Genomic DNA, 23,713 nt, shown 5'->3' with positions numbered 1-23,713 from the left:
TTTATTGGCTCAGAAACAAAATACTAAAGTGAGGTAACATCATGCCAAGTCTCTCAGCATCTCAGCGGATGTTTATAGGATAGCATCTAACTTTTTATTTTTAATTGCTGAAAATTACTTGATATATCTTAAATTAAACTCTCCTCTCAGAATGAATTTAAGCGTTAATCTCTCTGAAGACCAAGTAGAAATTAAACTGTACTTATTAAAGTGACAATCCACATGAAAATGTATAAAACACTGCAAAAACACAAAATCCTGTCACCTTTTTTTTTCAGGTTTCTGGTCTTAGTTCAGTTGAAGCAAACAAATTTCTCAAACAAATTTCAGCAAGATAGGAGCTTCTTTTAAGTCAGTAGTTTCTAGTTCACTGGAAGATTATTTCACATATAACATTGGGAACATGTGATATAAGTGAAATAATCTGTTATCTCATCAATGTAAAGGAATTGACTAAACTTAAGATGATATTTTGCTCAGAAGTTACTTTTAAATATTTACTTGTCTTTCTAATTTAAAGTCACACCAGACGTTGTCACCTGCTACACAGAGTTGGTTGTTACCAACATGGTGTGGAATATATAAAGTGGGAAAAGGCTTTTTCAGGTGTTAAATACTTATTTCCTCCTTTGTTCTGGCGTTATCTAAAATGTCTGAAACTAATGCATAAGCATGGAGGAAATGGATGTCTGCATGAAAACCATAAACCTGGAATTATCTCTTCCAAACTTATCATTAGATCTGGTCCTTGCAATCTTCGCTCAGATGGAAAAATATTGAAAATCACGTAACATTCTTTTTGTTTACAGTAAGCAAACTGTTTTCTCTCTATGCTTATCTGCCTTGAAATCATTTATAGGAAGAACCAGGCGCATTTAGAGTCGGCGGACTCTTATTCACCTAAATATGATTTGCAGGCGTCTCGTCTCTTTGCTCCTAATTCATGTCTGGCTCTTCAAATATTTAAAGCTGGAACTTCACCGAAGTGACAGCAAACACTCGAATAGATAAGAGACGTTGAACCAGACAGTTGGGACAGGAAGGGACCTTTTTCAAATCGTTTTATAATATAACTGCAGTTAATTTTAACCAAAGAATAAATTAGGAGAGATGTTGGTGATTACCTTCCACTTCAACTGAACTCATGTTGACTTTACCATTAAATGAAGAAGAACCAATAATCCACACTTCAGCCTCTAAAACCCTAAACGCCTTTATTTCCTGCTAGCTTAGCACCGTTACCTGTTAGCACAAGGCGACTGTTTGTTTTTTCATTTTCTGGTTAATATCTGTGTTTTATTCTGAAATTTGTTGATACAGCTCAACAAATTTCATACAGAAAACATAAAACAAAAACCAAATCTAACTGAATTAGCAAAGCAAACTTTAGCAAATTATTCAGTCGTTATTCGGTAAAACCTGGAAAACATCCAGTATAAATAAGTGTATTTCTGTATTTTAACACAAATACTCTCTACCAAGTTTTTTTCTATAATTGGATATTTTTAGGGAAACCTAAACGTTTAATTTTTTTAACACTTTTTCATTTGGACAGCGAAAACACCTGAAGCATTAGCCTCAGCTCTAACACAGACATGTCATTCATAACAGCAATAGTGGTGAATTATGTGTTCACTTGTAATTTATTATAAGTTTTATAATCCAACGTGACACAGAGAAGAAGCTTCACTCCATAGAAAAGACACAATAAAACATTCCTGTGTGTTTGGCCCTTTGTGAGTTAGATAATTTGTTTATTTAAGCTAAAAGCATAATCCCATACTGTGAGACAAAAAGTAAAAGATCAACCAACTTTAATTTAAACACTCTATGTTCACACAGCAGCAACATGTGATTCAAATCCATTTAGTTTTTTCCCCCCATATTCGCAGTTTAAACGACACAATTCCAAATTTTTCACCCCCCAAAAAACCTAATTGTGCTACTTTATGTGTTTCTAAGTTGGATCGTATCCAATGGTTTTCAAAATGTTGGTAGTCAGAGCGGGAATGTCGTATTTTATCCGCTTTGCGTTTCTGCACCAAAACAATCCAAATGTGGTAGATTTTCTTAATATGTTTAAGATCGACAATAACGCTCCTGTTGCTCAAAAACGTTAAAATTGATCAATAATTGGTTATGGCCATTATTACTTTGGTAACGTCTTTACAGTGTAACGTCTTTCTTTTCCATTTTGTGGTTGTAAACCGTTCACACAAAAGTCTAATTGTGGTTGCATTAGCGACCACTTCGGAAAAAAAAAAAAAAAAAAATTAACAAAAATATTTAAATTGAGCATAAAGAGCTGCTGTGTTAATGTAGCCTTTGTTGATTTCAAATATTTAAATTTGCTCCTCCTCTCCTTGGGCTTTGACCAAATATTAGTGGTTCAAGTTGATGTTGATTTTCTTTACCTGTATGTCGGATTTATCTGCATCTTCTTGTTTTAAATTCAAATGTCAGTCATTCTTGTGGTTTGTACTTTGCTGCTTTTTAAGAACTTGGCTGTTAGGATAATTAGCGTATTAGCAGCTTAGCTTTTTGGGAGCGCTAACGTGCTAATCTTGAATTTGAGAAGACGATAGGGTTGGAGTAAAGTAGACAGAGCATGATTGATGATACAGATAATTCTGTTATCTTGTTTTTCAGAGGCGCTGCATCATCTTCTGGTTTCCAGTTTTCAAAATTGGCGGTGAAACTTGAGGATTAGGAAGTGGAGTCAACAAACCAGTTGACGTTATGGACCGTGTTCGTCTTCTTTAGTCTGTCTGTAAGTACCCCAAAACTCGATTAGCACACTGTTAGCTGAAATCCAACCAATAATTTGATGAAACCCAAGGACGCCTGCTTTAAAACCAATTTAATCCATTAAAATCTCAAACAACTGTAGGATTTTTTAACGACAAGACATGAAAACTGTTAAGAAGCTCTCCCACCAGTTTAGATAAACCTTCACAGGAGACATTGGATAGTTCAGGGAGAATAACTGATCCGCCCTGCCGATTGTAGAGGCAATAACAAACGCCATAGTTCCTTTTCTACATTTTCTATTCTGTCTCATCTGCTGCTGCAGACTCCTGAGCTCACAGAAAGGACACAGGTAATGTTATTTCAAAGGAGAGAATCGGCTACGGGGAGCCGGGAGGGGGGGCAGAGACTATGGCTGATGTCTTTTGAACCCTGGGATCAAACGCCTCATCCATGTTAGCGTGTGGAAGTGGGGAGGTGCTCGGCCCCGACGCTCCCACCTATTGCTGCAACAAGGCGCCAGGGATGTCGGCTGCATCAAACAGCAGGAACTCTGATGAATTTGAAGCCGTGTGTACTCTCAAGAGCTCAGCAAAACAAACAACATCTGTAGAGTATTTGTCTGGAAATGGAGCACGGGTTACGTTTAGGACATCTCTCTTTTAACTGCAGTTATGTGGTTCTGGGTGATTTATATACATCGAAATTAGAGCTGCAACTAACTGTTTTAGTAACTGATTAATCAATTATTTTGACGATTATTCGCGTAAGAAAATGTAACATTACACATTCTCTTAACCACTTAAACCTTTTTTATGCAGTATTAGAAATACATTAAAATGTGCAAATAAATAATTCAGTCTCTTTTTGACTAAGACTAATAAACTTACATTATGGAAGGAACATCAAACACTGGGACTCAGATGTTTGTATATCCAAACTAAAACACAACAACCAAACAATGAATAAAATGCACATAATAAAAAACATGCAACCACAACCATAAATACAAGGAATTGTGGCGTCTCTATAAGCAAACAAACCCTTAAAAAATTCATCATAATGGAAACTATTGAACTCATTTTAATTTACCATAGAATTAGTTGATTGTTTAGTTGTTTAATTTGACAGGTCAGCTAACTCTGAAACCTCAAATTGGCCAAATTAAGCCCCTAAATAAGCATGAATCTCTGAGCAGGACTGGAGGAGAGTAAACAATATTTATCTGAACCATATGGACGAACTTTCACAACATTAAACAGGCATTAGCCCAAAACCATAAACCACATCCAGATTTAACACGTTTACATTCACAAATTTAACCTTCTTAGTTCTGTCTGGATGTAGAATCATGTTATAATGACCCATTTTGAGTTTTTTAAACAAATACCAAGGGGTTGGTGGCCACTTGTTCTTGTATGGTGCAGTTTGAATATTTCTTAGTTTTGGAAACACCTTGCAGAAACATGGAAATTGATATTTTTCGGATTGTTTTGGAAAATGTCGATGCCACAGAGACCATTTTAATGTATAATTTCCACAGTTCCAGTTTGTTTACTTTACCACATCAAATCCCAGCAGAATATATCGAAGTTTGTAGTCCTAAGTGGATTTTTCTGTTTTTATGTAAAAAATAGTGATAATAATGAACAAGCGAACGTCTTTGCAGTCCATGAGGGGGCTGTGCAACAAGCTGTTAACAGTGCTAGCATTTTTGCAGCTTATTAAATTGAACGTGTCGGCATACAGCTGCTCAATAACACATCTAGCACACAGTTGTGTTTCTGACCATCTGCTCGCTGTTGTTTCTTCTTTTTATCTTTGTTTTCCTTCTCCACCAAGTTCACAGGAAGGCTCTCGCTCTACAAAACGCTCACTTTACACTCATCATTTAGCTGTTTTCATATCATCCACTGGTACAGGTACAGTCTCAGAATGTGCAGCAGGTCCAAAGGATGGTAATTTGTAAAAACCGAGGTTGAAAGCATCTCTGTGAGGCAACAACTAAATCCAGTGTTTTATTGTTTCACCTCTTCTTTGTCTCACACAAACAGCATGAGACTTTCTTTGTTTCTGTTTGCGATCGATCGAACGCCTCTGGGTATGAAAGAAAAACGACGACAGGAACTCAGATAGACGTCTTCACACGTCCTTTAAAAACAGATTCACTTTCTTCGCAGCTGCCGATGAGCCCGGCGATAGCTGCATTATGAGGGCTGCGCTTTCTGCAAACTCTCAAGGTGCATACGCCAGTGTGTTGGTGTGTGCACAGACCCGGATCTTCTCTTTCATCCCCGCATCTGTGGCAGGCTGCCACGGGCCCGTATCATCTGCCACAATACACCTGTTGGGGCGAATTTGATACCTGAAGATAATGGATTGGAGTTCAAAGAGGAGAATGCGGACAGGAAACTTTTCCAGAGGTCGCATTTCATGAGCAATCTGCGCTGATGCAAGCACACACACGCAACGGAAAAACGCCCCGACACACACATGTGCTCACAAGTTACGAACAAAGACACACACACCAGCAAGGCTGCGCAGTAGCAGCACGTTTTGCATCAAGATTTGTTTCTTTTTCTCGCAAATCTGACCAAATGGATGTAAAATCATTTTCTTTTTCACGTTTAAAATGGCAGTATTGTGTAAAATCAACATTTTTAGCTTTACATATTATCACAATATTCCTTCTTCACAAGCATATTTTAACCCTTTAATCTCCATGGCAACCTTACAGATGTGAAAAACGCCTGGGTGGACTTAGCCCCGCCTTCGAGGCACAGCTCCTCCCCCACTCAGCTCCTTCAGACTAGCCAGCAGCAATTAGCAAACACCTGCTTGAATTGCACATCAATTGTAGGAGCTCCTTCTCAGTACAACGCTGGTAAAAACATTGTTAAAGGGACAATAGAGGAGCCATGTTGGGATGACTTCCTGGAGGCAGAGCTTCAGAAAGATGGAACCTTCTTAAAGAGACAGAGGCCCAATTTCAAGGAGTTAAATCAAAAAGTAATTTTTTTTTAAGCCATGTGACATTTATAGCATTTTCAGAACAACTGAAGGTAACAGTCACTTGATTATGCTGTAAAGTGGCTCATAATGCTGCCCCTTTAAGAACCAAAGTGAGGTTGGGCGAGGCTGTACATGCCACTCGTTGGTATGCAGCCCATAAATCGGCCAGGTGCAGAAAAGAAAATGCAGGTGCTTTAAATCTGTTCTCTGAGGTTATAAACTGTATGCACAGGTTGCAGAATCATCCAAAACAAGCCTGGCATGCAGGCGCCTACACACCCTGTTGGTCCATCATTACAGCTGCAGCAGGGCAACTTGGTGTTTCCATTTAAATATAATGTTTCCATTTAAATATAATGTAAAATAAATAATAAAAGGAGACGTCGCTCAGAGCACAAAGCGTAGAATTAGACTGAATAGATTTGCCCTTATGGATCGGGCACATTGTCCCCAAAACCCGATCTATAACTTTTGTTGTTCAGCTGGTTTTCCTGTTGTATGCTCTGTAAAATGGCTGCTGGAAAAGACAAGTGTCAAGTATTTTGTTCAAAAAATGTGATAAACATGTTTTGTTTGGCCCATAGACCAAACAGATGGAGAAATGTGTGACAGTGAAAAGAAAAATGGCGGAGAATTTTTTTATTTATTTCAGGACCAATATAGATATTGATATTGGATCAGCGCATCTCTAATTTGGACCATCAAAATAAGCGTTTTTACAAGAAGATGTCAGCTATTCAGTCTTGTCAACTGCATCAATATGGCCTGACTGTTAATCATTAACACACAGGAAGCAGTAAAGTGTGGCTCTGCCTCTCCAGCTGAGAGTCACAAGGATGATTGATAAACTCTGTCGGTTCCCAGATGGAAGCTGTGGTGATTCTCCAGCTTCACAAACTGTCCTGTGACTCAGAAGCTGCTGATGAATGTGCAGGACTCACTGCGTTAGTTATGTTGTTGGATTCAACAAGTGAAATGTTTAATTTGCAGATTGTTTGCATGCTCTCCTCATCATCAGACTGCAGGATAATCAGTGTTTTAATGCACATCGTGCTGCTTGTAATGTTGGCGTTCTGTCTCTTTAGTCATTTAAAGCGCTGCCATTAGAGCTGGAGCTGCTTTTGGATTGAATCTGACTGACTGTCCTTGGATCCTCTTCAGTTTGGGTCATTTCTCTCGGAGAGCAAATTCATGCACAGATTGAAACCAAAACACTTCTCCAAACAGTTAATTAGCTAAACTGGCACACACAAACACGCTGTACGCAGTTAAAAAACAGCGCATTAAAATAAATGGAGAGGGGGACGTCATGCTGAGAGCTGCAGAGTATAGAAACCTAATGGATGTGTGGGTCAGATTTATGGCAGCTTGTCCTCTGCTCTGCTATAGGATAGAAAAAAGTTAACTGGAGCACGCCAGCTCCAGACGCTATAACTCATTCCCCGTCTCGCTCCATTTTATCCGCCGAGTACAGTGGTGAGTATTTGGCTCATTTTGGTTGGGAGGAGCAATAAAACATAATCAGTGTCTGCCAGCACCAAGGTCGACCTGTTTTCCTTATTCATGGTGATGATCGTTTTGGCCTCCGCTGAAGGTTGATGAGCTGTTTATTTTTAGCCTGGTCTCAGATAATAGATGAGTTTGGGGAAGTTTAATTTTGAGTTAATTGCGGCTCAAAGATCAGATGAATATTTTATGTGTTTTTTCTTGATGTTTTAATCCACAGAGTAGGTGAAGGTTTGAACAGATCAATGGTGATTTGTGTTGCGGGTGTTTGGGTCAGGACTGTAACTTTCCACTGAAAGGACTACGCGGTATATGTAGTTGTGTTGTTGTCTGTTAAAGTACCAAATTTATTGGGTTTCTGACTCACAAAATACATAAAACAAAGACAAGTGACCCGTATAGATTTACGCAAACCCATAACCCAAGAAACTTTTGTCAATTCAAACAGCTAGACAATTCAATTTACCATAGAAAGTAAGAAAAGTGTGTTTCAATATTGAGATATTAAGGGTAAATTAACACCAGCCCTGTTTGGTCCGCTTTAATCTGACTCCAGTCCGTTTATGTAGAAACTCCGGTTCGTTTGGTGAGGTGTGAATATGTAATCAAACGCTAACGTGGACCACAAAAAACGCCTGAATACCTCAACCTTGGTTTGATTGACGTGAACTCAAATGAATATATGAACGCCAAGCAGACCAGGATCACTCCAGAAACAGGAAGTGAACAACAGTGCAGGGCATTCTGGGTAAATACAACCAAAACAAATATGCTAGTCTAGCGCTAGCAGGAAAAAAGAGTAGTGGTGTTTTACCAAATTCTACAACCGCTAAAATCTGACGCCATTTAATTTTTGTTTATATTTCGTAAAGACAGAAGTTTTGCAGAATGTCTTCTTCTGCGGTTTTCATGTTGTTTCCTTCAGCAGTTCTGGTACAGCACCCCCACAGGCGAGGAAGAGAACAGGTTTTTCAAAGGGTTTGATTCGTTTGACACAGTGCAGAGTTAGAGAACTGCAGCAGCTAAAAACGTAACAAATGTTGCAGTTTTGTTCCCAAATCGAACCGAGTCTATCGGACTATCAGCACCATAAAACACAGCCTTGATTCTCGTATCCAAACAGGTTTCTGTTGGATTTTGTGCTGTTTCTGCTCCAAACATGGTGTGTGTTGACATTCAGAGAGTTGAGTTTTGGGGTCAAAAACTCCCTGTGTTTCCCTGGCTTGTCCAAATCTTTTTTTTAAACAAGTGTGAACATGCTTTTTCTTCAGCAGTGGAGACGTATGTAGTGAATGTGTGTAGAATTCATTCCAGTAGATCACATTATGGGTGGGAAAGCACCCTAAGAGGATACTCTGTAACCAGCGGCAAACGGGTATTTCGACTCTTGGGAACAAACTAAAGATGTCCTAGCTCTCCTTTATTAAAGCTGAGCTCCAGAAATTGGCAATGAGGAGGATGGAATAAGTTTCTTGTCCTTATTCCTGAATCTGTGAGCATTTATAATTGATAATATTTAAGTTTGGGGTTGAACGATCATCACATTTGAGGCTCCTGGATGTCAGCCAGTAGTTTCTACCTATGCAGACCGTAGAGAGGCATTAACCCTTTTAGACCCGAATTTCAAACGTCTGCCTATATAAATCTTCCTTATTTTAATTGTAAGTAGTTATTTAAATGTCCTGTGAGATGATATACTTACCCATGTACCCATAACAACTGGAACTTTCAATATCCAACAAGTCATTTTCACAATTTACCGTCTATTAAACGAGTGCCCCCCGGATTAATTTCACTCTCTGCAGCTGCAGCTGTGAAATTACCGTAATAACCCGATATTAGCTGGAAAGTGCAACGTCTCCCCTTTCAGAAACCGTTGGAATTTTTCAGATAGCGCCAAGTGTGGTGGAATTACGGTACTGCAAATGTTTACATGTCGGCGGCGACAGGTTCGGTTCTAGAAGGGTTAACAAAAACTGATTTGAAGCGTGTTTGCTTCTTTGTTGGATCCCCAGCAGCATTTATAGACCTGTCTCCAATATTTTCTGCTTTTAATTCAGCAGGCTGCCGCAGTTTATTATGAGCAGTATGTATTTTACGAGCCACGCTCGTCATTATCTGCAGTGTTTGGATCTGCTTCACTAATAATCAAATGGATAATAAAGCGCAGCTCCCCAGCAGTTCATTAAAAACCAACAGGCTTACAGTATGTTTCCACGCAGCGCTGTGAAGGACTACCGAGGGAGAAGGTTCACATGTCAGATCAGCTCAATTTAAAAAAAATTATTATTATTTCATTTTTTTAGAAACATGGCCTTGAATGTTTGGAAGTTGGAAAATAATAAATCCTGTCAGGTAGGAGAGCAGAAAAATATGAATCTGTTTAATTTGTAGAGCCGAGGTGTTCCTGTCCTAATAGATGCGTCATCTCAGAGTGCGTTTTTCAAACTGGAATAATTTAATAAGTTAATCAAATGAAAATCTGCATCTCCTTATGTGGGATCAGTTTGGGGATTTAAGAACTTGTTCTCCCACTTCATGCACAGTTTTTACCTTTGCTGCAGTGTATTTAGGCTGCAGCAGAAGCCCAGGGGAACCAACTTATTACTTGGAGTTGTATTAGTTGTGTTGGTACTGACAGCTTAAATTAGAGCTGTACTTTCAGCTGTCTCGGTACATTTGTCCACCGGGGCTAAATGGATGCTTCTGTGTTTCAAACTGTGCCTCCAGTGAAGACGTTTATTGTCCAAAACCTCTATAAAAACAAAGCAATTACAGAGACGGTAGCTTCTGTTTATGATAAAGTCTGAGTTTGTCTTCTGTCGCAATATCAGAAGCGAGATGTGAGCCTCGTGTGTAAAGATTTCTTGCTGCTTTTTCAGCGGGTTTTTCTTTGATTTCAACCAAATGTGACCCAAAGAGCTGAAGGAAATTTGGATTCTTTTCTATATTCCCAAACTGTGTAAGTGTTCAGTGCCTTGGAAAAGTATTTTTGCTCCCTGGATTCTTTCACGTTTGATTTAGCCTCAAATCTCAAAGCATTTTTTTTATGAGATCAGCAAACACAAGTTATGAATAACTACGAAATGGAAAGAATTTTTCTCCTGCCACATCTTTGAAGCTCAATTTTCAAGTCTATATTTTTAGGTTTAACCTTTGGTTGGGCCCAAACCTACAGGCAATGCTACAAAATATGTAAAGAAACATTAACATTTTTTATTCACTATTCAATAATTATTACATTTATTCAGCATAAATGCTTCCATATACCATCTGATTTTAAGCTTGCCATGAGTTACGAGGCAGACAATTTTATTATCAATTAATATATAATGACTTTATTAGTAGAATATACAATTTCTCCACACAGTCCTCTGTTTTTGATTATAAAAATATGTAATATTTTATATGAATTGTATCGAGCTTTATTTCATTTCCACAGTTTTTGCAGCAGAGTCTTTCTTGTCGGAAATGTTTCCATTTTGTGCTAACTTGAAGAGCAAAGCAGCTTGGTGAATTTGACTGGCAGCCAATCAGAAATGGCATTTAAATAAATAATTTTACCTATATTTTATTTTAAAAATTATTGATAAAACAAAAAATTATGATGAAAAATTGAAGATTTTTTTTTCAGCATCTTTCTGAGGCCCTCACAGCGCCCCCTGCCGCCACCCGAGGGGACTGCAGCCCCCAGTTTGAAACCACTGAATGAGGCCTTTCTAACATGTCAACATGTTCTAAACATGTTCTAAAATACTCCACTGTGTCTCCGGCTGTATGTTTGGGGTTATTGTACTTTGGGAAGGTGAACTTTCACCCCGGGACTCTTCTGGTCTCATACTCAGAAGTGTCCAAAGTAACGTTACCATGACGACAAAGAGCAACATCCTGCATATTTGCGCCGCTAACCCAGATTGTTTTTACTGATGAGTTGAAATCTTCTAAAATGAAACAAGAGGAAGGATTTATCTTTTATTAATGATGCTTGTTGATCATTAAGTCAGTACAAATGACCTCAAATATCCAGCAACCTTCATAAAATGTGTCTAAAAGGATTTTTTAAAAGAAATTCCTAAACTATTTTCATTCTAAATGAAAATAGTCAACGAAAATGGGACACTTTTCTATCAAAATACTGCATGTTAAAAAATATTTTAAAAATATAACATTGTTTGCTGCTTTCGAACTCTTTCAACTTATTGATTTTGGACAGTTTGGACTCAACTTTTTAACATTATTTACCAGTTTCTCAACAACTCAGACCAGCTTCCCTGTTTTCAACTAAAACAACATAAAGCAAGTTTATATGTTTAGCACATTCCATCGTCGAAGCAGTTCAAAGTGCTTCATTTGATGAAAACATAAAAAACAAACAAGCAAAACACTGAAGTGCCAACATACAGGGAAGTGAAGACAGTAAAACCAGACTTCAGTGAATTACATTTATTATTAATCAAAAGCAACTCAGAACAAATGACTTCCTTTTTTTAGTATCTATGTAAAGAAACTCTGTTTCTTGCAGAAAATGCTGCTTCTCCACATTTGGTTCTAGTTCTGGGCATGCAGAGCAGTTCAGAACCAGAAACTGATACAACAGCAGCAGATCTTTAATGTTTTGTGGTGCTTTATAAACTAACAGAAGTATTTTAAGGCTTTTCTTCCTGTTTAAGTACTTTATACAGTCTTTATATATTCTATTAATTTAAATGCATGGATGAGTTTCTCTAGATTTTCCAGAGACATTAGTCCTTTAATCCTGGAAATGTTCTTCAGGTGGTAGAAGGCCGACTGTGTAACTGTCTTTATGTGGCTCCAAAGGTTCAGGTTGGAGTCCATCACTACACTGCAAAAACACAGAATTTTCCCAAGTGTTGTTGTCCAGTTTCTAGTGCAAATATCTTAATACAGTAGGAATTCGACAAGTATATTTTCAGCAAGAAATAAGAACTTGATTTAAGTCAGTAATTCCTTAAGATTGGTGAATATTAAGGAGATTGCCAGATTATTTCACTTCTGACTTGGAAAATAATCTTTCAGTGGACCTTTTTGGTTGGCTTTTCACATAATAGCTTAATAATATACATTAAGGCTGCAATATGTAAATTCTATAAAAATATTTTTCCACATATTTGTTGAACCCGTCACTATGTTGTTACATTTTTGTATGAGACAAATAATCTGTGAAAAATCAAGCTCCTCTGTCTTCTCCCAATGCTAACAAGAAGCAACCAATCAGAACAAGGAGGCGGGTCTCAGTGCTGTCAATCATGCTCAACCCTCTGTTTTTCTCTAGTATACTGCAGCTCCTTCACATGACAGCAGATAAATGGTTTTCCTGTAACGGTGAGTTGTTTCTCCGCCATTAGCTCATTTGGCATCCTGTTCTCAGGGATGATTGACAGCGCCAAGACCCGCCGCCTTGCTCTGATTGGTTGTTTTTGACTTGGAGTGGTTTCATTTCTTCACATGGCAATAGCAGTAGATCGATCTTTTCACAGATTATCTGTCTCAGACATGAAAACAGTTCCAACAAACATTTAAAAAACATATTTTATAGGAGTTATAAGCAGCTTTAAAGGTTACATAAAATGTATGAGTGCTTTTCTGAGCCACAGTTAACTTTTGGGTGTTAATATTTTTGTATTGTTTTGCTGTGAGGCAGTTTTCTAATAGTCTGAAGTAGCTGAAAACATTTTCGTGCTGAAATTTTCTTCACTGCCTCTCCAAGCAGAAGCACACCGAAACACGCCACACAGCCATAACATCACATCATTGGATAACTCTTTTCCAATACAGTGTTTAATTCCTCTCTCTGCTGTATTCTGGATCATTGTGGAGGACCATCGGTGCAGGGAGAAAGATTATCTTCACAGATTACAGTGTTTGTCTCATTTTCCCTGCAAATCGATGTCTTAATATCTCCAGTCTGCGTTTAGAGGCCGTAGCAAGCAGCCGCCTCTTTCTGTGAATGCTCATTGCAGTGTGGAAAGTGTCAGCTAGCGATATTCTGACATAATAGATGAACAACAGCCATGAATGTGGATTCAGACTTAATTCAACAAACAGCTTTGGTTCGAGAGGCTCCGCCTGGCGAAACATTAAAAACAACAAGAGAAACAATGAGCTCATGTTCTGAGCAGCTGCAGTTATTACAGATAGAACCTGGAGATCAGGCTGAAATGTGACCTGAACCTTCAGAGTCACATAAAGACAGTTACAAAGTCGGCCTTCTATCACCTGAAGAACATTTCCTGGATTACAGGACTGATGTCACAGCAGGATTTTAACTTTAGTCCTTCCACTGACTCCCTGTAGCTCAGAAACTAGACTTTAAAATGTGTTGGTTTATAAATCACTTAAACGGTTTAGCATCAAAATATATTAAAGATCTGCTGTTGTATAAAATTTTCAGACTCACTCGGGTCTTCTGGTTCTGCTCTGCATCCTCAAAACCAGAACCAAACATGCAGAAGCAGCATTCAGCTTCTATGCACCACAAATCTGGAGCAAACTTCCAGAAAACTACAAACAGCCAGAGTTGCTTTAGAACCATAATAAATAAAACATTAACGGTTTTCACAGTTGTTGATTGTGTGATTTATTATGTTTTCACAAAGTACTTTTAACTGCATTGTGCAGCCAGTTCAATCATCGCTAAGATGGTTGTCTAATCATTTCTCAATGGAAAAATAAAATAAATCTATACAGTAAACTTCTCACTAAAAGTCTATATTAATAGTTTTTGGTCTGGTAAAGCCGTGTCAAAATAAAATGGAGAGTTAATGCCGCAGAACACAAAATACACATCAAGTGCGTTTGATCTAGTTTTAAGTGCAAACATCTCAGTACACTGGAAATAAGATGAAACTGACTTATAGATAACATTTCAGAAAGATTTAGTTGTTTCAGTCCATAATTCCTTAATATTAATGAAAAAGTATTAATTCCACTGCTGCATTATTTCACTTTTAACATGGAAAGACTTTCTTGTGAATTTATCTTCCAGTGAAACTATAGCTTTTTTATCAATATTTAAAAATTACTGACTTTAAACAAGCTCCTATCTCTTGCTGAAAAGTTACTTGTTGGTTAGAGTTTTCTTATTTCAATGCAAACTAAGATGTTCGCACTACGAACCAGACCAAAGACACTTGGTAAGATTTTGTTTTTTGTAGTGAACTTGTGTCTTTATTGTCCTGTAAGTTTCGTCATTTGGTATCTGATCAGATATTATTGGAAATATTAGATTTTTCCTGAGGTTTACAGGAACATTTACATGATACTCATAAATACCACCCCTTCCATTGTCTACTTCCCAACAAAGTAACAGGAGAGATGCTGTATTGTCTGAAAAGGTGTGACATTTCAAAAATTTCCACAAACAACCTATTGCTGTGTTTTCGTTGTGTTGAAGCAGCAGCAGCATAAGCCCTGAGGTCAGTCACTTCATCAGCAGCTCAGACAGATGACTTACAGCTCAAACAAAAGGATTTGCTCCGATGCACAGTACCGGCGAATGAAGAACAAGTCTCATCGTGTTCCTGCGCTTAAACCCCGAAGCTCCCGCTCCATCTTTCTGACACCTACGACCCGCCTCACAGGTGTCCTCTCTGCTTTATGGTGGCCGGGTTCAGCAGGAAGAAAAGCTAATTGTCAGTAACGTGATCCCCTCTTCATCTCGTGAAGCATATCTTGGCAGGTGTGTGAGCGCTAACGCTACTGTCGCCTGCCAGGCCGCCGCTGATTGACGCGCCGTTGTTTCCCAGACCACAACAACGCCAGCAGGGTGCTTGATGCTCTCCGCGCTCAAAGGCGCCTTCTGGTAGCCCATAAAGCCCCGTCAGGCTCTGAGCCCTGCAGTCATTCAATTAGGAATTTACTGGGCTATTGATTTCAGCACGAGGGTGGTGTCTCACATCTTGGAAACAATAAGGAGCCCATAAAAGCCTGTACCAGTCCTTTTACCTAAAGGGGTGATGACTCCGGCTTTATTGTGAAGAGAGGCATGAAAAGAGTGATGTGTAAAACGAAAACACATAAAGTCCTTTTGAATTCAGCCTTTTCACTGACCTTCACAATCGTTGCTACTGCTGTAAAAATGTGTTGGCCAGATGAAAAGGTTCCAAGTTATTTTGTTTAGAGTCAGTTATGATCTGGAACAAACTTTCCAAATTTCAGCCCAAACACTGTTGAAATCTAAAAACAGTTTAAGTCCAATTACTATGAAAGTTAAGTAGGGTTGGACAGTATGGCTGAAAAATGTACCAGGATGTAAAGCGTTTCATATCACTCAATATCCATAAATATTGACTAGTTTTTTAGTTTTAAATATATGGTCTCTGCTGTTTTATCCACAGTTTTTACTCCATACCATTTTGTATTTTTATTTTTAAATAGTTGAGTTACTGTGGCGGAACCTTAAAATGCTACTGCGCATGTTACTCAACAGGTTGTTGCTAGGTAACCACAGAATGGGTGAGTTGCTAGGTAACCACAGAATGGGTGAGTTGCTAGGTAACCACAGAGTGAGTGGGTTAGTTGATACCATCTTGTTTAGAGCGGTTAAAGTGTTTTCTCTGCCTACATCTCCCAGAATGCTGAGTGATTCTGGATTGGAGTTTGGTGAAATTATTGAACTTCTGTCGGATGTTTTATCTATTGATATTGATCATGTGTCAATCGTGATTGTTGTCAGATTGTTACTGACTTATTGCCCAGCTGTAAGTTTAAGGCAGTAAAACAAACGGACATCAGCAGCAAGACCAAAGAGATTTAACGCAGACATCATTAATAATCAGCATAGTCTCAGATTTTTTTAAATTTATGAACATGTAAAGCAAACCTTTAGCTTCTGTTATGCTCAAAAGGTTTCTCTAAAGAGGCTGAACTCCAACCTTCATAAAATATACCTAAGCTAGGAGATTGTAATGATAGCACAAGACAACTTGTGGCAACAAATCCAGAATAATTGTGCAATCATTTTAAACTAACTTTGTGAATTAGCTTAGAGCCACCACACCGCCGACCTAGTGCTATATGCCATTATTGCCGATTGATGCACATTCAACACATACCAATAATTGTAAGGGAAGCACTTTGCTGACATCCAGCTGTCAGACTTGTAACCAAATCATGCTTATTTTGCTAAGTTGCATACCAGACACATACATTTATAAGGATTTTGATTCTCAAAATGCATCATGATCAGTGACTGGGTAAAATTGCTAACCTAAACAAAGTCCATGCATCTGAGAACCAATCACTTCTCAATAACCGGACACTCTGTACGAAGCAAAGCGTAAAACAAGAGGCTGCTTTTACCAGGCTGGATTGTCAGAGTCCTTGGTATTTATTAATGCAGTAATTTGCAGGTCTTACTTTTGTTGACATAATCAGTCTTGACTGTTTATCTGCACTACACTAATGTAGCCATGCAGTTAGTGACACCACAACTACATGTTGGTTGGCTAAAAAAAGCCCATTCAAATAATGATGTACAGTCAGAAAGCAGCTATAATCAAACACGCTCTCCTTCATTTGGCTCAGACACAATGGAAAGAAAACAAGCTGGTGCTGCTGCTAATTAGCTTGGATAAACAAGCGAATTAGCTTGATTATTTATCAAGAGATTCACTTAACAGATACAAATCACTGATAAAATAAAGATCTTGGTAAAACAACAGATTTTAAGCAGGAGATGCCTCAGTGGTCTGGCTGTCGACTTCCTGCTTAAATCCATCAGTTTTGGCTGCCTTGTTCTCTCCTTCCTGGTTTGGCTCGTTTATCCCATTAAAGACCCAAGAATTCAATTGTTTTAATGTGTTTTCAAAAAGAAACTGTTTCAAACCCTTTTCAACCAATTTTTCTGCCTAAATCAAACCTGCTTTAATGAACAAAATAAATCATGTCAGTTCTGATTCAGAAAAGCGACGACAGAATCTTGTACAATCCAGGATGTTTTGTTTTTTACTTGGGCCACAAGAGGGCACCTAAAAACGACCTGCAAGCAAAAAACTGGCATTCACCTTGATTCTGCTGATACACAGTGAACATATTTGCTCATTTATAGAAATTCAGATAAGCTGGAGACACAACTGCACTCAATCGTACTGATTCTGCCGTTCTCTTTATTGCTACAATTTCTGCAGAAAATGGGAGCTTATAAATGAAAACCAAGAAGAAATGTACATGAATCGCCAGTGGTTTAAGATTAATTGGAAGAAAAACTTAAAACAATTGGATAGGAAACTCTTAAGGCAAGTCAAAATTAACAATAAACAATGCAAGATGATAGATTTTTAACCACAGCTGCACAGCCTTTTGGAAAATACTCCTTAGGTTCTGCATATTTACCCCACATTTACTGCTTTATTTGTCCTTAGCCAGCAGGATGTCACTGGAATCCAATTCCCAGAAGCGGCAGCAAACTGGCCAAGTTGCTATGACATAAATTTCCTGTAAGCGCTCATTTGCATTTACAGCGACCCCATGTGGCGTCCTGAGAGCGGCACTGATAAACTTTTTGGGGGGGCTAGGGCAGACGGGGTCCCTCCAGGAGCTCCCAGTTGGTTTTTTTCCCACAGAGCGCGGAGAAACTCAACTGTTGCTGCAGCGCGGGGTGAGCTGATTACGGGGCAAATAGAGAGGTCGGGGGCAGTTAGAGGGGGGAGTTAAGGGTAGATGCTTAATGAATTCGGTCACAGCGGCACACAATGAAATCTTTATCCGTCGGGGGATGAGGCAGGGGACTTGGCAGCGCCCGAACGCATCGCGGCGAGGGTGAAAAATAGAAATCCCAGTGTCCCCTGTTGGCTCTGTCTCGTCTCAGCTGCCTTGGTTACAGGGTCGGCTGCCAGCCACCCCTCCACCCCCAACTCCTCCATCACTCACACCAACTCTTCTCTCACCGCCAATATCTCCAGCACCAACTAAACTCTTCAACATTTCCCCTCCAACTTCTTCACCTCCCAATGCCATCGTCATGGCAGACGCAGAGCTCACTTACCTCCTCGCAGGTTGTAAATAAGTAAATGAAATCCTACCTCTGAAGAGGAAACCCAGAACTTCTTCTTCTTCTTGTTTCTTCTCCTCTCGTTGGACTTTTTTTCTCCCCAGTCGGGACTCCGATGGCGGCGGTTTCTATAAGAGAAGTCCGATCGGCTTGCCTCTCCGCAGCGCTATGAGTGAGCGAAGTGAGACAAAGTAATCTTCAGGTGAAAAGGCAGACCCTCCTCCCTCCGCCTCTTCCCTGCGCTCGCAGCCAAATGGACGAGCTCGCTCAGCGGCTCTCCCTCTCCGCTGCTCCCTCCCTCCCATCCCTGCGCCGCTCATCAATGCTCAGCCACAGCGATTGTAGACGAATTAACTCTACAAATCCAACAATTCTTCACTGCATATGTAAAACCCCCATTCTTCCCTTTAAGTGATAGTCTATTAACTTTGTGCTCTGCATAGCAAAAACATTCAATCTTATCAAATCTTACTAATTTCAAATGCATATATCTTAGCACACTTTAATGGGACAAAACTCACTTACAAGCAACTTTTCAGCAAGACCCTTTAAGTCAATAATTACTTAATATCAACGAAAAATACTAATTCCACCTGCAGATTATTTTACTGATAACATGAGAAAAATATCTAGTTAGAAATGAAATGATCTGCCAGTAGCAATATGTGTTTTAGAAATATTAAAGAGTTATTGACTTAAAACAAGCTCCTGGCTGAAAAGTTTGTTTTATCTTAAGATATTTCTACCAAAAATACTAGGTAAGATTTTCTGTTTTTGCAGTGTACAGCTAAAATATGTATATATAAAAAACACGGGCTTTCCTCGTGAGAAACTTCTTGCACTGCAAAAACACATAATCTTATTGCGTATTTTTGGACTCGTTACTTGTGCAAATACATTAGTTTTGTCTTATCTCAAGTGTATTAACATGCAAGTAACTTTTCAACAAAATTAAATGTTACCAAGTATTTTCTTAGTTTCTCATGCAAATATCTTAGTACACTTTAAATAAGACAAGATTAAATTAAAAGTGACATTTCAGCAAGATATAGGAGTTCATTTTAAGTCAATAACTCCTTATTATTGATGAGAAAAGTACCAGTTCTGATAACTGAAATAATCTGTCAGTGGAAGTAGCACTTTTCCATTAATATTAAGGAATTATTGCTGTAAACAAGCTCCAATTTCTTTTTGAAAAGATTTTTGTTCAAACTTATAAGTTAGTTTTCTCTTATTTCAAGTGTACTAAGATATTTTAATTTGAAACTAGAACAAAATACTAGGTAAGATTTTGTGTTTTTGCAGTGCAGGTTGAAGGACTTTCCCTTTACTCTTGTGCATTCTTCACACGTGAGCACACACTATAGGGAAATTGGTTTATAAAATAGTCATGGCTAAAAGCAATGTGTAAGATTAATGAGTAAATATTTACTGCCCCACTCCCCAGCTTAGTTAATAATTAAATGGTCTTAATTAAAACACTCAGGAGTGTTTCAGACGAGTTTGATGCACACTGAGCTCCTCACGTCACAAAGTCTCTTTCTTTAGCCGTTTTATTGTGTTTTTTAGAAGTGGTAGGATAGGATAGACGCAGGTTGAACAGGAGGTAATGTAGTAGAAAATGTTTCGATATTTTATTCTGAATTTTATTGGAATTTTAAGTAACAAGTGACTCTTAAGATCTGTAGTGGCTCTTAATAATTTGGCTAAAAAACAGCAAAACCAACAAGTTTTTAAAATATTGACATAACAAATGCAGATCTTAGCTATTTTTTTGCATGAATAAATCTTGCATAAAATTTTCTTAACAAAAAGACACGTATAACAAATATCAGTATTTTTCTTATCATTACAATGAAGTGAACTCTGGTGCTGTTCGAATCAGACCGCTCCAAAACCAGGAAGTGAACGACAGCGCAGGGCATTCTGGGTAACTACAACCAAAGCAAACATGCTAGTTTAGTGCTGGCTAAAGAGAAATCGTACTACCGATCAAATCTGACGCCACTCCAGATTTTTTTTACGTTTTGTAAAGAGGAAAGTTGCACTCAGTGTCTTTGTCAGAGGTTCTTGTGTTGTTTCCTTTAGTGATTCTTGGTGCAGCGCCCCCTCAGGTGAGGAGGGGAACGGGTTTTTCCAAAGGGTTTAACTAATTTGACTCGGTGCAATGAGAAAGTGAACCACAGCCACTGAAAATGTAACAAATGTCTAAATTTTGGTCCCCAATCGAACCGAATCTACATGACATGTACTTTTCTTTATCTACACCATTTTCCACAAACATCAACATCCAACAAAAATTAGTATATGTTCAATATTTTTTTTATTTTAAAACCTATAGACAAAAATAAGAGAGTGACACTTTAAAAATGACCACATATTTACTATAGTCGATATTTATTAAGCATTTTTCTTTTTTTTTCACAAACGTTTAACAAAAACGGCTCTTTGGTTTATAAACGTTACATAACCTTTTCTATACCAACTTAGAGTGGAAATAAAAAATATTCATGGTTATCAAATGTATGACAATATATGATATGTGAGGCTAGAACTATGTCTCATAATGGTCTAGTCAAAGTCCAGACCTAAATCCACCTGGGAACGCCTGAAAATTGGCAAATATTAAAGTCCTTAGATATACAAAGCATATGTAACTGGAGGTAACTCTACAAAGAATTGAATTGTTTCCATTTTTCATCAAATGTTTACATTATTTAATACTTTGTGTTGTTGGTAAAATCCCAACTAGATGCCAGGAGGTTTGAGGCGACATCAGGAACAGCTCGAATACGTTTGAGAGTAAAAATGTGTAAAAATGCAGCAATTAAAATAGATTAGAGAAACTCAACCTTTAATTAATTAATGCAACTATGTTTTTAAAAAATAATAATAAAATCACTTATTAATCTCTAGTTAACAGCTCCTATAAATTAATCATAATGAAAACATTTTTCAGTTTTTTATGAAATTGCTCTGAGTATTTAGGAACTTTTAATTCCTTTTTGATTCCCTGAATATGACGCAACCCGGGGATATAAATTGACATAAATCCTCACAGAAACACACCAAGGATTGTTTTATGAAACATCTGTGTTTCTGCCCTGAACACCAGACAAAACTCTCTCCTCGTGTCTTTTACCGAAGTTATGTGCTCCAACTTTCTCCCTCTAATTTATATATCAAACATGTTTTTGGTTGTGAGAAAAGAAATTGAAATAATTCGACTTGTAAAGGGAGAAATATTCTTTTTTTTTTTTAGTTGCTCATCCTTGACTTGTAATATCTGCAATAATCCTGTAGAAATAGTAACATGGTTAAAGCTGTGCAGATTTCCTTTGCGAGGCTTTTGTGGTCTCTTAACAGCAGTTTAATTCAGTTGCAGCTTTTTTGTGAGATTTCTATCTGATTTCCTCCTCAGCCGGTACATACACGCGTCCGGAGATCGACTCAGCCGCTCTGAAACTTTCCACTTCATTCGCCTGTTTTGGCAGAAACTCAGTGATTTTCCTACCACAAAACTCTGGCTCCAAATAATCAGAACTATACCTCCTGAAAACTGGAAGTAAAACTTAAAAATATGCTGATCTCTGCTGTCGTTTTCATTCCGTAAGTCAGGATTCAGAAACTGGGTTCATTGGTTTGACAATGTCCTAAAATCTAGTAACCATGGAACAATTTGGCAGCTGCATCCAGAGACGCAGGACAAACCTACAATTTTAGTTTTCGCATGAATTAAAGAGATAAACTGCTCAAAAGAGACATTTTATTTTAGGAGTATTTTTCCAGATATTTAATGTTACCCTGGTTCTCTGTTGTGATTTTAACTCTAATGTGGTGAATTTCAGTGAAATATTTGAGGATTAAGACCATTTTCTTTTGTTTTTATGTTTTTCAAACATATTTTAGATGGGAAATTATTTTGAAAATATATATATTCTATGGATAGTGAATAAGGCCAAACCTGAACAACAAAGACATAATAATTTTTGATATGTCAGAAATTTGTTTTCAAGGAGGAAATAAGTACAGAATCAGCGTATTAAATGTAAAAGTATTGATACATAACTTAATAAAATGCATATTTCAGACCAGACTAGAGTTTGCATTAAATTACAGCAATTTATTTCTGATCTTTTTAGTGAAAATATTGACACAGATATCTTAGTACATTTCAAATAAATTAAAACTAACATACAAGTAACTTTTCAGCTGATTTCATTTAAAACGAGACATTTTTCTGATGTTTTAAATGTGAGAATTGTACTTTTTCACAAATATTAAGAAAATATTGACTTAAACAAGCTGAAAAGTTACTTGTAATTTAGTTTTGTGTTATTTAGTGTACTAAGATATGTGCACTAGAAATTAGACCAAAAATACTTGGTAACATTTTTTATTTTTGCAGTTTCTGAATCTGTTTGGTCTTGATCTTATTGCAGCCATGACAGAAGCAAATTGTAATTAAAAAGAATGTTATTTTTAGCAAAAATGAAAAAATAGATCCAATAACCCAGGCAGTGTGGGGGGAAAACTAATCAGTTGTTTGGGATCAATACAAGCGCAGGTCTGCAGCTGCTGTGTTGTTTTTTGCACTGTTTTCTCTAACGATGCTGATTTCCAATAAGAAACCAGGGATCTTTGAAACCAAACGACATCAGATGTTTGTGGGATTCATCTGCTCAGCTTTGTGGAAACGTCTCGTCCTCTTGAGGGCTAACACGATTAAGCTAACTGGGCGGCCATTTGCATTTTGGCATTCATCAGCATTACTGCAGGACTAGACGGCCATCATCAGTGTATTTCTCAAGAATCCTACGTTTAACGGATTTAACTGGGTGTTAAAGAAGAAGAAAAGCAGTCCGGCTCATCAGTTTGAAGAGAGAAAACGGCGACGGGCCGGGAGGTTGTGATTGATTTCTGAGGTTTCTCCCTGAGAGATGAGACAATCTGCATGTCTCACTCCGTAAACCGATAAACGGCATCGATCCGCTGGGATAATAAGGCCGTGCCAATACGTCCCCGGAGAGCGAGATGAAGAAACAATTAGAACAGCCTGGCAGAGCCGGAAATGAAGATCTACACAAATAGATCTATAAATAACAACAAAGAGTGTCAGAAAATCTGGGAAACGGTTTCTTAAATCTGTTTTAAATAACAGTTGTTCGTATCAGCCCAGTTTTTTTTATCTGGCCGATATCGATATGTTGATAACAATGAGCAATACTATCCGATACCGATGTTGGTGCCAGTATATTATGCATTTTTAGAAATAAAGCTTAGATCTGAAAGAAAACAAACAACAAAACTGCACCAGCGTGTAATCATTTTATTAAAATTTAATAAATTATTCTAAACGTTTGGATTAAGAATGGATCACCACTGAAAGCAAACTTACAAAAATTGGCACGCCTGTGATTGTGCCTAAATAATTAA

The 23,713-nt window shown here is 37.9% G+C and overlaps 1 protein-coding gene and 1 long non-coding RNA gene across 2 annotated transcripts in view; one reads left to right on the top strand and one right to left on the bottom strand.

Annotated features, from left to right (window-relative positions):
- Nucleotides 1-18,544, bottom strand: part of LOC103146927 (cadherin-20) — a 97,662-nt gene extending 79,118 nt beyond the window's left edge. The window contains exon 1 of the mRNA XM_016677992.1: nt 18,309-18,544. The gene's annotated coding sequence lies outside the window, so the exon portion shown is untranslated. The remainder of the gene's footprint in view (nt 1-18,308) is intronic.
- LOC107837755 (uncharacterized) overlaps nt 2,470-23,713 on the top strand; it is an 89,737-nt gene continuing 68,493 nt past the window's right edge. Inside the window, exon 1 of the long non-coding RNA XR_001663799.1 lies at nt 2,470-2,770. This is a non-coding gene — a long non-coding RNA (uncharacterized LOC107837755). The remainder of the gene's footprint in view (nt 2,771-23,713) is intronic.

The sequence above is a fragment of the Poecilia formosa genome, unplaced genomic scaffold (genome assembly GCF_000485575.1).
Source record: "Poecilia formosa unplaced genomic scaffold, Poecilia_formosa-5.1.2 Scaffold171, whole genome shotgun sequence".
In the NCBI taxonomy this organism is placed as follows: Eukaryota; Metazoa; Chordata; class Actinopteri; order Cyprinodontiformes; family Poeciliidae; genus Poecilia; species Poecilia formosa.
Note: the sequence above shows the minus strand (reverse complement) of the source record. Positions and strands in the feature narration are given on the sequence as shown.